Source organism: Trichosurus vulpecula, chromosome 6 (assembly GCF_011100635.1).
Source record: "Trichosurus vulpecula isolate mTriVul1 chromosome 6, mTriVul1.pri, whole genome shotgun sequence".
NCBI classification, from domain to species: domain Eukaryota; kingdom Metazoa; phylum Chordata; class Mammalia; order Diprotodontia; family Phalangeridae; genus Trichosurus; species Trichosurus vulpecula.
In genome coordinates, this window is record NC_050578.1 from 245,156,770 (window position 1) to 245,163,856 (window position 7,087).

The 7,087-nt window shown below is 48.8% G+C and overlaps 1 protein-coding gene across 1 annotated transcript in view; it reads right to left on the minus strand.

Annotated features, from left to right (window-relative positions):
* Positions 1 to 6,668, minus strand: part of CD59 (CD59 molecule (CD59 blood group)) — a 28,776-nt gene extending 22,108 nt beyond the window's left edge. Inside the window, exon 1 of the mRNA XM_036764423.1 lies at positions 6,465 to 6,668. The gene's annotated coding sequence lies outside the window, so the exon portion shown is untranslated. The remainder of the gene's footprint in view (positions 1 to 6,464) is intronic.
* Positions 6,669 to 7,087: the final 419 nt, after the last annotated feature.

Genomic DNA, 7,087 nt, shown 5'->3' on the forward strand with positions numbered 1-7,087 from the left:
GACATCTCTAATTGTTAGGATGGCTTTTGTGATTGGTTTTCTTTCCCCTGACAGCAAGGCTAAATCTACCTCTCTGGAGTTTCTCTGCCCTTTGCTTCTAGGTCTATCCTCAGGCATCAAATACAGGCATCCCTTCCAAATTGTGGGGAATTAGGGGCGTGGTGCTCCCACAATCTGGAAAATCCGTATTAATTTCTTTGACCTCCCTTTGTACCAGAGAAGAAGTCTCAATTTTTTCTTTTTCTTTTATGGGGTGTTTACAGTACCTTATTGTAAAATTTGGATATTTGGTCATAGGGTCTGTGTCATCTGCCAGCCTTTGCTTATCTACGGCTTCCGCAAAATTCCCCCAAAATTCTCATTTAATTTCTTATGCCAACCCCACGATCTATAGAAACCATGATGGAGAAAGTGGCCATGTGGAAGGGCTAACTGTAGAACACTCCTAATCCTTAGTCCAGGTGATAATCAACCTGAGGAGTGACTAAGGAATGGGCCTCCTTCCTCTCACCTCCATACATAGGTCTAGAAAGAGGCTGAGGGGACCCACGTACTGGTTTGTCTTGGTATATCATGTTCCTTTGTTGAGGGCCCTGTGGGTGGTGGAAGAATCATCAGAAATATGATAGTAATAAAAGAGCATCACAAAGAAACCTCCCAAACATTTCCAATGCAGCTCTCATATCTCTTCTGAGTCATCTCTTCCACTTACTAAAAATCTCCACTCCCTTTATCTAGTCCTCAACTGATAAGAACTCAAGGCCTTTCTAAATATCAATGACGTTTCCAGACACCCAGAACAAAATCCACTACTCCAGGCTGGCATGGTCCGATCGAGGCAGAGTACAGGGGACTATTTCTTTACTGCTGGGGGTTTGACTTCTCTTTCTGCAGCCCAAGACCAAATTAGCCATCTCCCAAAAAGGCTCTGTTTCCTAACGCAGAAGAAGGCTACTTGAAGATCATCATTCCTGGACCGGATGCCCTAGGCAGAATGGCCTTCTCTAAAAACAAAACCTTTTCTCTGTAACTGGGAGATTGGCCTACTCCAACCCCGCCATTTTACAGGTCACACAGGGGGAAAAGGAAACCAAGTCAGAATTCAAACCCAGGCCTTCCAAATCTTGGGCTCCCTCCATTACCCCACACTGCTAGGTCTGAGTCCCAGCCCTATTTATTTGCTATGGGACAGTGGGCATAAATCCCTTTTCCAATCAAGTTCCCCCACTGGTAAATTGGGGATAAAACACAAATACCACATATCTGACCGAAGTGTTGATTTTGTTGGGGACACCTAGTGCTTTATAAAGCACTTTTATATGTCATGAAAGTGAACTGTCCCTATTAAGTTAAATTAAAGAAGCAAATTTGAGGAACAGACAAGGGACTGTGTGAAAAACCTACCTCATTTTGCAAATAAGATAACTGAAACCTAGAAAAGGGGAAGGTCACTGAGGTAGGAAGTTACAATAAAAGCAAATGAAAGTGGGAGAAATAGATGCAGAAGAAACACAGAAATAATTTGACTATTATCATTATTATTTATAATGTATAATAATATTTATAATTATAATATTATAATTTTGGCTCAAGAGGCCTCACCATCACCTCCAGGATTAGCATTTCAAGTCCTTCCCATTATAATCCCTGACTCACTGATAGTATTCCTTTCACCTTCCTCATTCCAGTCAAACTGGCCTCTACTTATCTAATTCTCTACATATAAAATGCCACCAATTTGTTTAAGGAAGAAGGAAGTGACTCTGGAGTCAGAGGACCTGAATTCAAATCCTACCTCCAACGACTTAGGTGACTTTGAGTCTGTCACATAAGCTCCCTAGGCCTCAGAGAGGGGGGCTGGGCTATATGGCATCTGAGGTCAACCTACTGCACCTGCAACGCTCTCCCAGAATCCTTAGCTTCTTTCAAGGCTAAGCTCTCCCAATTCCCCCTTCCTAAGTCCCTTCCCCTCCCTGAAACTCAGTTTTTTTATCCATAAAGTGGGAATAACACACTACTTCCACCCACAAGCCTTCGGTGAAGAAAGTGAAGATCTTCCAACTGAGCTGTCCCAGCAACAAGGCGATGCTCTTCCTCCTCCCTTGTTAACTCCCTAGCTCACTCCTCACAGCAGCTGTTCAGCCATTCTCTTCTCTGAAGTCTCCCATGCTTCCTATCCCTTCACCCTCCCAGCAGAAGATCTCCACTCTCACTTGACTAAGAAAATTTAGGTCCTTCCACGGGAGCTCCATCTCTCCACCTTAAAACCCCTTGACGTCTAGAATTGGGTCAGGCAGCCCGGCAGATAGAGTGCTAGGATTCTAGTCAGAAGACTTGCGTTCCCCATATCAGGTGTTTTTAATTGTTTTTATTTGTCACACAGGAGAATTCAATCTGGATGATCAAGGTGGGGGAGGCAGTTCACCCAAAGCAAAAAGATTACTCTGATGATATGAAAAAGTATCAATAAAAATGTATTTTTTTAAAGTGAATTAATAAGCCGATCCTTCTACCAAGGAATCTAGGGAAGTCCAGTATCAAGAGACCCTTTTCCCCTGATGTGCTTCCAGAATCACTTTCACCCTGAAATGAGACCGTAAGATTACCTGGTACAATCCAGCATTCAGAAAGAGGGGGAGACACAGACTTTAATTCAGACCAAGGCCACAGGGGAGGATCCTTGTTACACAAACAACCTATGACATTCCTCCATGCTAGAAGACAAACATTCCACCCCACCTAATATCATGGGAATTATTCATAGTTTCTGCAGAATGTGATCCGAGCCTCATTTAATCATGGTACTTGAAGCACTTCTTCCTTACTGAAGCTCACTTACTTGGCCCATGGAAGGCTATTGACTCATGGGTTTGTAATCTGCACGTGGAAATGGGAAGGGGGGATTAAAAAAAAAAACTCTTGGAGGGAGACACAAGAGAGCATCTGCTCCTGCAGGGTCAGGAAGCCCTGGGTTTGAATCCAGATGTTTACTAGCTGTGTGACCCTGGGCAAGTCACTCGAGTACTTTGGGCCTCAGTATCCTTCTCTGTAAAAATGAGGGGGTAATGGCTTTTCTTTTTCTCCTTCTTAGTGGGTGGGGAGAGAGAAAGGGAGGAAGAGAATTTGGAACTGAAGATGAAATAAAATTGAATTTAAAATTTAAAAACAAATATAATAAATAATAAAAATAAACGAGAGCCAGGCTTGATGGCCTCTGAGCTCTCTTCCATACCTGTATCTATGAAATCAAAGGTCCCTCCCATGAAGTCATCCTCAGCCCTTCCAATGGGTGCCTGGACCCTAATGCTTCCTTAGGATGGGGACCCTCTCCTACCTCTCCCCACTTTCTCAGTTCCCTCCCTCCCAATCAGATGCTAAGAGATGTCTCTCAGGGAGAATGGAAGGGCTAAAGAGGAGGTGGGGAAGGAGAGCCCCCAATCCATTGGGGTCTTTCTTTTCTTCATTCCCAGTTTCTAGGTTTTGACTGCCAAGATCTTAACGTGAAAAAAATTTTGCTCAAGACTAGAAAACTGAAGATTTTAAAGAAAGAAAGTGCTCAAACCACCGAGGTTTGCTCCCTTTCGGACTACTCCATACCCTGGCTGAGGGGCTCCACCGTAGAAGGGGAATAATAACCTCCTATCTACCTTGAATGGTGGTAGTGAGGACAGAAAGGGAAAGGGAGAGAGTGAGGGAGGGACAGGGGGAGGGAGAGAGAGAGAGAGGGAGGGAGGGAGGGAGGAAGGAAGGAAGAAAAAGGAAGGAAGAAAACTCTGGTGCCTGGCACACAGCAGGCACTATATAAGTGCTTATTCCTCCTCCCTCCCATCCACCTGGCATCCCAGGGCATCCTTACCTAGGCCTGACTTACCAGAAGTCTGCATTCAAGTTCCCAGTTGGAACACAATGCTCTTTGCTGACTCAGAGGTTGGGCATATGCTTTTATCTCACAAAGAAAATTTCTAAGGAAGCTACATTATTTTTCCAAGCAAAATCTGGGCATTATCTGTTCCAAGAAGAGCATATCCACTCCCTCCCCTTCTCCTTGACTCCCTCTCTATAAACACTGAAATCTATACATCGGGATGATATAGAATATAGCAATTTCTCATACTCGAGAGAAACCAGGGAGGGGAAAGCTCTCCCACTTCTTTGGTCCAGTGGAGAGATGGTTGGATTTGGAATCAGAACACTCGGTTCAAGTCCTGACTCTGCCTGTATATCCAGGAGCCAAGTCAAAATTGCTCTCTGAATCTTAGTTTCCTTACCTGTAAGATTAAGAGATTGGACTAGATGACCTCTCAAGTAGTTTCCAGTTCTGATAGCCTATGACCCTATCTATGATCCAGACTAGGGAAATGGCAGCCTCCCCTATCCCAGGATAGGGAAAAATTCTGTCCTCAAGAGAGCCAGCAGAGTGCCTGTAATCATTTAATTTCTTATAAAATCTTAAACCCAGATACCCTGTCAACAGACGATCATAGCATTCAGGCTAAAAGAGATTTAGTGATTTCCTAATTTGCTAAGATGCTGATTTATTTTTCCTGAAATGAGCCATCCTCCACTCTCTACCAATGTCTTTCATCACTAGGCAGGGAGATCTCTTCTTTCAGGGTACCAGCATTCAGGGACAACCCATGCTGAGAGAAAGGTAATCATCTATAATTCAAAGAGTTGAAAGGGATCTTAGAAGTCTCCTAGTTCCAAACCCCTCTTTTTCTAAACGAGGAAAATGAGATCCAGGGGGAAAATAAATTGCCCAGAGTTACACTTTTTTTTCCTTTTGAGTCCCAACTGGTGGTTTCATTGAATGGAGGGGGAGGGAGAGGAACCCTGATTTAGAATATGGCTTCACAGGTGCAGACTGACCAAGATTTATAACTTAGTTGCACACAGAAAGATGGAGTGATTTGCCAGGGTCACAGAGCTAACAGGGTCAGAGGAAAGACTTGAATCCAAGACCTGCCCTCTATTCCAGGCTATCTCTTGCACAAGTACCAGAGCCCAAATTAGAATCCAGGCCTCCTGATTCTTAGTCCTGTTCTTTCTACTCTATACCACGTTGAGAAATGCTAAGAGCACAGCTTGGTTCAACAGATCAGACTACTACTATGATGGGTTGTTGGCTGGGTTGGGGTTTTGTTTTGGGTTTTTTTTTTTGCAGAGTTCTGCTCTTGGGGTACGGGGGCACTGTCCCAAGCTTCTTGCACTGGGGGCCAGGGGCCTGGTCACTGGCTCTCTGCACTGGGGCCTCAGGTTTGAGTGGTTTGCCCACTGTACCAGGGTGGCCCCCTCCTAGTTGCGCCTGCGTTCTGGGGCTGGAGGCCTCCTAGCTGGCCTTCAGTGTCACTGGCCTGCTGAGCCTCCTGGAACCTCGGTGGCTGATGTGTGGTGTGGCTAAGACCTTTCTGCTGCCTTGCCTGAACACCACCTGCACTTCCTTTCAGCTTTTACCCAAGTGAGACCAGCCTTTTCTGAAGTCCTTCTAAGTTATCTTGGGCTAGAAAATTGTTTCACTTTGTCCTTTTAGAGGCTTGACTTAATGTTTTTTCCTGGCTTCTCTCTGCCGTCCTGGCTCTAGTCCATCTGGGGTTTTTTGTGGAGTGGGGAGGGGTGGGGTGGGGGAAGTGAGAGGTTATCTTCTCTTCCACCTAGTTTTCAGGACCAGGCTAACACAATTTTCCCTGACTGGAAAGAGTTTGATAAGCTAGGTATGCATGATCTGCCCCAAAAACATTCAGCACCAATGAAGAGAGACATGGGGAGGGGGGGGGGGGACTCCTTGTGGAGTCATGGCCTCCGGGGCCATCTACCCATGGTCAGGGCTCTAGGTGGGAGTTTTGGGTGCTGGCTTCTATCAAACAGATCTAAGGGGAATACGAACTCAGTTCTACCCCCCCAAGGGCGCCCAGCACGTCCAGCCTGCCAGCTGGGCGAAGCCTGCCCAGAACAGCTGCTGTTAGTCCCATCAATTGGGGCTCAGGGGCTGCGATCCTGGCCCCCGCGGAGATGCGTAGGGCAGAGTTCTTCCTAGGAGCTAGCTGCGCAGCAGCACAGTGGGAGCCCCTGCCACCGGGCCGGAGGCTGACCTCCGGTGAGGTCCCGGAGCCCGCAAGGAGCCCGGCGCTCGGCCAGAAGCGGGGTACCGAAAAGGGAGGGAAGCACCAGCGTTAGGTCCCCAAGCCGCGATTTTGTGCCTTTGTGCCGCTGCCACCCAGGAGCTGAGCGGCGTAAGGAGGCAGGCAGGGCCCGATGGCCCAGGCGCCCGCTCCTGTCCCCAGCCCTCTGCCGCTACCTGCGCCCCGCAGCCGTTTCCGCACCCCTACTGGCACGCCTGGCCGAGGCCTCTCCGGTGTGCGGGGCGTGGGTGAGCAGAACCCAAAACCCCCGCCCGGCGTCCCGATCTAGACCAACCACCCACCCACCCATTCCCGGGGCGCAGAGCGGCCAGCTCCCAATCTTACGTAAGGGGCAAGAGAGGCGGCTACAGGGGTCCGGACTCGCGGACGACTCGCGGAACGACGTTGTCCGGGGAGAGTGAGCGAGGGCGATTCTAGCGTTGTGGGCGGCGCCCTCCTGGGCCAGCTCTCCAAACTCCCAGGGCAACCTGAGCTCCAGGCCCGCCACCCCCCCTCCGCCAGGCTCCGCCCCCCCCCTCCGCCAGGCTCCGCCCCGAGCCCGCTCCCCTCTCTCGACCTCGCTTGTCCCAGGCAAGCTTCCCTGCCCTTAGAAGATTAAAATCCCTTCTTATCCCCCAAGGCGCTCCCAGGAGTCAGGGCTGGGAACCCAAGTAGGTGCTGTGGACATCCAGGCGCGACCTAGCGAACGTTCATGGTCTGGCACGGTCTGGGGCCGGGGCAGCTGGACTGTGGGGGCAGGGCTGCAGCGGCCGCCTAGAGCAGGCTAGGGCGAACTTGACCCAGCTTTTGTCCGCGTGCCTCTGTGAGGGCGGGTCCCACTCTAGGGGATGATTCTCTACCCCTCCCCCCCTTCCCACTCTTGGTCAGCCTCCAGGACAGAATGGGATGGCCAACCTTTGGCAGGGGAATACCAGCTTAACTATTTTGGGTGCTGTCATTCGTCTCTA